This window comes from Panthera uncia, chromosome D1 (assembly GCF_023721935.1).
Source record: "Panthera uncia isolate 11264 chromosome D1, Puncia_PCG_1.0, whole genome shotgun sequence".
Lineage (NCBI taxonomy): Eukaryota > Metazoa > Chordata > Mammalia > Carnivora > Felidae > Panthera > Panthera uncia.
Window position 1 is genome coordinate 33,426,983 of NC_064808.1, and position 8,069 is coordinate 33,435,051.

The window sequence follows — 8,069 nt, forward strand, 5'->3', positions numbered from 1 at the left end:
AAGGAGGAAGGAAACAAAAAAGAAACATCTAAGAAATCAACAAGGACCTTAAATGAAACTAGTAAAGCAGTCTGGGCCATGTAGAGATGGCCAGTAATGCTGGTGTAGGAGAGGAAAAATTTTCCTTGACCTCTTAGGTTCAGTACCTGGGACCTGTGAACTAAACTGACTACAGACAAAATAACAGGGGTAAAAGCATAAAAATTTATAAAATTTTACATTATTTTTTTAATGTTTATTTTTGAGAGAGAGCAAGCATGAGTGGGGGAGGGGCAGGGACAGAGAGGAGGACAGAGGATCTGAAGCAGACTCTGTGATATGCAGCAAGTCTGATGTGGGACTCAAACTCACGAACCCTGAGATCATGAACTGAGCTGACCGACTGAGCCGCCCAGGTGTCCCAAATTTATAAATTTTTAATTTTGCATGCACAGGGACATCACAAAAAGAGTTGAATAACCAAAGAAATGGTGAGTTTTGAGAACTGATAGGACATTTTAAGAAGGCAAAGAAATGGGGGAAAAGGGAGAATAAATGAATTTTAGCAAAGATAAGTGAGTCCTTAGAAGAACAAATGGAATATACGATAGTGTGTGTCCATGTCTGTCTGAGTGTGGCACCCACTTCTCTCTTCTCCTAAGATGAGTCAGTCTCCCTGGGTGGATGAAATTCTTCTGGAGATTTATGATAATCGAGGTTTTCTTGGGGGAAGATCTGTTTTTAGGTGGATAAGGGGATATCAGAGAAAGCCTCTCCCTGCATTTGTAGATTCTCAGCTGTCTTCAGATCAGAACAATCCTTATGTCACGGTGACACATTTGGGACCTCTTCATTTGACATTGTGAACACCACCATTTGATATAGCATATATGGAAGTTTATGATGAGCCTGCATCAAGCAGTCAAGAAAGACCTCCTATTAATGTGTTTTACTTAGGAAAGTAAGGTATATTGTTGTAATTAACAAGTGATTTTCAAAACCAAAGTGATTAGACGTTTCAGTGATTAAATATTTAAGATGAAATCACTATCTAATAATACCTGGACACTAATGCACATATGTCTATTCACCTAATATGTTACTTATTGCTTATTTGCACATGAATGAAAGTAATATAATTGCAATCCTATCATAATTAGTTTTCTGTGACACATAAAAGCTCTTAAATATTACATACTTAATGATATACCCATAAAAGAGAAAAAGGCCATATATAATTAATAAGAAAGATTATATGAGTCCATAAAACCAAACATTTCCTGGATGACTTAATAAAGCAAACTAAAGATGGGTACCAATCTACTAAGACCTTTGCATAAGTGATAGACCAAACTCAGGAACCCATCAATCCTTCCTGGTGGTGAAATGGAAGCTAAAACTGGTGAAAAAGCTCTTTTGTCTTGTTTACAAGGGTTTTCCACACTTTGGAGCTTGTTAAAAACCAGAGCATTTTTGAGAACAAGCAGATGTTTACTTCTTTGGCTAGAAACTGACTGCTTTTCTTGTCATTTTCTTCAGATATCTTTCCTTTGTCTTTGAATAAATATTTCACAATATTAGCACAAACCTACAGATTATATTAGCACAAACCCACAGATTATAATATTAGCACAAACGCACAGATTATAAAACTATGCAGAGTAGCAAGTAAGAATTCAAAATAGAGTTCTGGATTGAAGATCCAGACAGAGTTGTAATAGGGGTATTATTGAGATTTGTTTAACAAATAGATTTGTTCTACATGACAAGTTCAGCCTCATGAACATTTGAAAGTATGTGTTGAGTCTACATCTGTGGTAGGGTCCCTCCCTAAGGAGAGAAAAAACAGAAAGCAAACTCAAGATAACCTGGCTATGCGCAAAGGTGACAACATCCCTCATGACCTTGCAACATGAGACCACTTAATCAGTCTGCACGTTTGTGTGTTACCTTACATGGGAGACAGAGAAGTAGAAAATATATTTAAAAATTACGCCATGTGGCATTTGGGGCTCAGTTCTTTGGGTAGGTACCCAGATGAGTGGTGCCGGCATGAATAAAGTTGAAAAGAAAGGCCTCAGAGTCGACTTCTGCGAAAATCCTGCTACACATCCATCCACAATGTTGTGTTCATTTAATTCCTAAGAGAGTCATCCACCATAGTCCTCTGAATATTTCATATTTCTTTTTCAAGAAAATAAAATACTTCATAGTCTTCATTCTCAACAAATTCCTTTACTAAATTCCCTGGGGGATTTGCCTGTTTATTGGAAGCTTATGCACCTTGAAAGACTGCTATATTCACTCCTTCACCATGAAGGTAGAATTGTACTATAGCACTTTTTTAATCAAAATAACAATGAGGAACGAGCCAGGAATAATTCTGTCCTAAATATCTAGAAAAACATAGAAACTAATAATTGTTCTTTCATCACCTGGAATTGAGCTGTTACATTCACTCAGTAAACCTTTCTGAGGATGTCCCTGTGTTAATGTCTTTGTTATGCCCTGGAGGTGTAGCAACTAACAGGAGGATAACATCCTAGCCCCGCAGAGCTTGCACTACTAAGGGAACTGATGAAACTAAATGTTTCACAAGTCACCAGCTAATTACATGCGGCTTTAGTAAGGTCTCTGATAAAGAGAAAGCTATAAGATTATACAATAAAGTTACTGGATTCAGGGGAATCTCGCAGTAGAGAGTGAAATTTAACATAAGATATGAGTTAGCTGGGGAAAATGTTCCAGACAGAGGTGCAAGGGTGAGAGGAAGCTTGAGGGGATGGAAGAGTGATGTTAGGATTGATGCGATTGAGCTCCCGAGAGTATAGTGCTAGTGGCCGTATCAGGAGAAGTGGTAAAGATTTTGGCCCTTAGAAGGAAAGCCATGGGAAGCCATGGATAGGATTTGAGCAGAGGATTCCAGGGCTTAATTTTTGTTTGTCTGTGGTGTTGAATGTGGATTGGAGGGGTGCCTGGGTGGTTCAGTCGATTAAGCATCCGACTCTTGACTCAGGTCGAGCCCCTTGTCAGGCTCTGTGTTGATGGTGTGTAGCCTGTTTGGGATTCTTTCTCTCTCTCCCTCTCCCTCTCTCTCTTTCTCTGCTGCTCTCCTGCTCACATGTGTGCATGCTCTCTTTCTCTAAAGTAAATAAGCAAACTTAAAAAAAATAAAGTGGATGGGAGAGAGCAGTGGAGATAGACAAGTTAGGAGGTCATCCCATCAACTGTAAATGAGATGATGGTACCTTAGCTTTACATGATAGCAAGGAAATAAATGCATTCAAGACAAAATTACAAGTATAATTGCTAGCATATGACTACTGACTAAATATTATAGTGAAAATGTGAAAAAAAAATATCAATGATGATTCCCAGGATTCTAGCTTGAGCAAATGAGTTGATGATAATGATTTTAAAAACAACTTTTTAAAAATCTTGTGAGAGCAGAAGTAACTAAATTACCATATGAATCAGACTCACAAGATTTAAAAGATCTTACTCTGTAAGTTTGTGTGTGTGTGTGTGTGTGTGTGTGTGTGTGTGTGTGTCTATCTCACACTAGAAGAAAAACATTTTGGTCATGAAATATACCCATTTTTATTCTGATATTTTAATATCATGCATGTCCCAGATTACATGGCTTAGTTTTTGTTTGTTTTTATTTAGCCATAAACAATTTTATTTATTCATTTATTTTATTTTTCTTAACATTTATTTTTGAGAGACAGAGAGAGACAGAACATGAGTGAGGGAGGGGCAGAGAGAGAAGGAGACACAGAATCCGAAGCAGGCTCCAGGCTCTAAGTTGTCAGCACAGAGCTGTAGGTGGGGCTCGAACTCACAAACCATGAGATCATGTATGACCTGAGCCGAAGTGGGGTGTTTAACTGACTGAGACACTCAGGTGCCCCAGCCATAAGCAATTTTAATTGAACCAGACATTTCATAGATGTGGACCCTTCTGATGGTACATACATACCATTTATGTCTTTGCCAAGAGGTCTGCTATTAGCATTTACAAGAAGAATTGGCTGGTTTATTTTTCTTTCTTGAGCATTTCCCATAAATGAAGATAGTCAATTGCAGGTCTGCTAATTCTTTCTCACCTATTGTGCATAAAAACCTTAGAAAATATGTTACTGCTTTCCTAAAGAATACACTGGAAATAAAATGAAGACTTTTTTCTTACCTTGCTATAGCACTAAAAAGTTTTCTCATATGCTTTCATATGCACTATCATTGATTGTTACAATAACCCTGTGCAAAATGTAGTGTTATCATTTTAAGAGGAATGACACCCAGAAAGGTTAAGTAATCCAAAATAAGTAAGTCATAGAGATATTTCCTCAATCCATTTCTGAATCCCCATTCAATATCATTTTGTCTGTATCACACTGCCTTCATACTTGTTTGTAACTTGTAAATTTAAACATTCACTAAAGAAATACAAATATAACATCATTTTTGAAGGTTTATTTAGATATATTTGAAAGAAAAAAAACCCTCTAGTGCCTGGTTTTAATTGTCATTTTTAGAATCAAGAACCTGTGACATGTGTGCACTGAATGGCTCATTCACACTTATTTTCAACTTGCATGAAAACAGTGATGAATTTAGAACACATTCTGTAAATTACTGAAAAAGATGAGAAAATAAATGGTGTTCTCATGTTTCAGGAACAAAAGATGAGAAAATATAAAAATGGAATCTCAAGTGCTAAGGACTATATTATTATGGTTTTTGTTGATTACGTAATTGTAAATTCACTTGCAAAATGTCTCTAACTTTTCCATATATCTTCTGAGGTTCCTACTAAGTTTTTAACAAATAATTGTTAGGTGCCATGGAATTCCAGAGTTTTATATAGTTATTTTCCTGAAGCAAGCTCTTTAGACCAATATAATCACCAGCAATTTTATGGAAAACAGAGGAATAATGTCTCAGAAAGACAGATTTTGTGTGGTGTTTGGATTTATATCAAGAGTTTGGAGGGTTCAAAGGATCTTTCAACCAGTTCTCCCAGAGCCTCCTAGGAACAGCTTAAGACTTCACTCAGCCACATTATTCTTAGTAAAGGGAACGCACAGAGATTTCAATCCAAACAAAAATCTTCAGAATAGATTCCCGTCTTTTGCTTTTTTTTTAAGTTTATTTATCTTGAGAGAGATAGCACAAATGGGGATGGGGCAGAGAGAGAGAGAGAGAGAGAGCAAGAGGGAGAGGGATATAATCCAAAGCAGGATTCACTTCCCACACTGAGCCCAATGTGGAGCTTCAACCCATAAGCCATGAGATCGTGACCTGAGCCAACAGCAAGTTGGACACTTAACCCACTGAGTCATCCAGAAGCCCGTATCCCCTTCTTCTTTAAAGAGGAAAGCAAACATTTCTCTGGACCTCATATATGCATATATGTTATATCTTTTGACAAGACCCCCTCACCAAGAACACACACACACACACACTTTCCAATCCTGTTTGTGGGGAGACCATATCTACCTTCACTATACAAATAAAGATTTATCTGCAGAGTTAATTCTAAGAGTCACTTTGGTTTTGTTTTGGGTTCCTTGACCTATACTCAGTTTATGTAGCAGTTGGACATTTATTTCAGCTTTGTCCTTGGACCTCAAATTTCTGGCATGAAAAATGGGAAGACATTAGCATTTTTCCAGTTCATTATACTCAGAAGTATAATTAAGATAGCAAACTAAAATGGCCATAATTAGTATAGTAACTACTCTAATAAGTAAGAAACCAACAAAGCAAGGAAAGAAAAGCAAGAACAAGCTCATTAAACACAATTGTAACCCTAGGCTGTCAATGAATCTTGAGTGTAAGGATCATCTTATTTTCTGTTGAGAGGTGTTCCCTGTGATAGAGTTCAGAACATACTACTCTAAAACATGGCTCCTTGACATATAGAAATTTCAAGCTAAAGGAATTTGAGAACTGCCATGTGCAAAAGTGGCTTTCTGACCTTTCCATGTGGTAGGTCATAAAAGCTAGGAAGGTTTTTCTGATATTCTCTTGAAACAAGTCATAAAAAAAATCATTATATGAGAGGTGACCTCCCTATACCTTAAAGACAGGAGCATCTTTCTATGAAGATGAAGGGATACAGGGAGGAATCGAAATGAACAAGCCTTGCCCCAGTTACACCTAGCTCATCATTGTCCTACATATCTTTCCATGATGATCCACTCTTCATCAAACCAAGCACAAAAACACTGAAATTTAACTGTGTCCTTAGGTCTTCATTTTCTTTGAAGGCTCCTGTGTCATATAAAACTTATATTAAATAAATGTATATGGTTTTTCTCTTTTATTATGGACTCCCAGTCAACAATTTGAAAGAGTAAAAAGATATTTTTTCCTCTCCTACAGTTTCTGGTGAAACCATGAGGGGTTGGCTGGACACCCCATTCACTCTAAAGCAGGTAGATGAAAATTTGGGAAAGCTAGCAGGAACCAGTGAAGGTTAGGAATTCTGACCAAGGTCAACTCTTCTGGATCTCTGTGGCGCCCACTTGAGAGGCAAAGGTAAAAATTCCATTTGTCTCTTCCTTTTGAATTCAGATTAGCGGGAGAAAAACATTGTAAAACTCAGCTCTATGGATGGCAACTCTGATTAAATTTGGTTTTGGGATACACATCAGTTATCAATCTGTTTCCTCCAAGGGACAACTATTGTTTTTCTGTTTGTTTTGTCTTGTGTTTTAAAAGCTTGGTTTGGCTTTTTGCCTGTCAGAGCATGCAAATTGTCAGTTCTGTGTTTAGGCAAACAGCCTCAGGTTGGGGACTCAAGAATATGGTCAGTAAAGCAATTATAGGAGTCCTAGAATCCTACACTTGAAAATAAAGGTATAATAATAAATTTAACTCAGAAACAGAGTTGATGTACAAGTAGCCACAAACAAAGATGCCCAGTCAGATAGTACTCACTTTAATGTCAAACATTAGCAGTTGAGAGAGTAATTTAGTTAATTCTCACCCCCTGAGTTTTTTTTTAAAACATAGGGTATCTCAGCTTATTAATGTGTTTATTTGTTTATTTTAATTACTTGTCAGTTCACACCTGTAATTTGATTTTTTCCCTTCCTGTACTTCCATAGAAGTATAATTAGATTTCTCTTCAAGCATTTGTATTCACTATTATTCAAGCTGATACAAAAGATGTTTGGTTTCACATGTCTCAGAAAAAAATAAATTAGTTAAGAAATACCCCAATTTAATACATTTTTGCTAAAAGGCATGTTTAATACAGGGAGAGTAACAGAAGTTAACTGTTACTCTGATTATCTAATTCTGAGAGCAATAGGATAGCATAATAGTTAAATGGAAGATAACTTTAAAAATCATGGTGGTTGAATTAAGGTGATGCCCATGAGTAGGGAGTAAATGTAGACAAATATGATACTTGTTAGATTTTTTAAATTACTCTGGTTCTTCACACTTGCAATCTGGAAACATTATTCTAGTGTATATATTCTGTTTAGAAATGCCCCCAGGAAGGGAACTGGCCTGATTTGTGGTTTGTCAGGTAAAACCAAGATGTTATATAAGATGAATATATTCTAGAAACCTATGTACAATGCTTATTTTTTTTTATCTTCAGTAGGTTGCATGCCCAACATGGGGCTTGAACTCACAACCCTGAGATCCAGAGTCTCATGCTCTACCAAGTGAGCCAGCCAGGCATCCCATGTTGTGCCTACTTTTTAACAATACTGGATTGTAAACTTAATGTAAGTGGGTACATTTCATGTTAAGTGGTCTTATCACAATGAAAGGATGTTAATAACAATGATAATAACGGATTACGATCTATAGAAAAAATAAATATCTTCAATTCCAGACTGATATAAATAATTAAGTGAATAATATTAAATGAGAAAGAGCAGTTCATTTTCATAGGCTTCTAATTAATAAAAGTAGAAGGAATGATAAAAATATTCACCATTTAAGGTACACCAGATTAATTTATCCTCCAATTATTAAGGAACAGGATAATCACATATTCTTAAAGTGTCATCCAGTGGAATAATTTTAAACCATAAATGGAAATTAGCTAAATTTGCAATTCA

At 36.4% G+C, this 8,069-nt stretch overlaps 1 non-coding gene across 1 annotated transcript; it reads right to left on the reverse strand.

Moving 5' to 3' along the window:
• Nucleotides 1-7,609: 7,609 nt before the first annotated feature.
• On the reverse strand, nucleotides 7,610-7,682 carry TRNAQ-CUG (transfer RNA glutamine (anticodon CUG)). The gene has a single exon. It is a non-coding gene; the product is annotated as a tRNA-Gln (tRNA).
• Nucleotides 7,683-8,069: the final 387 nt, after the last annotated feature.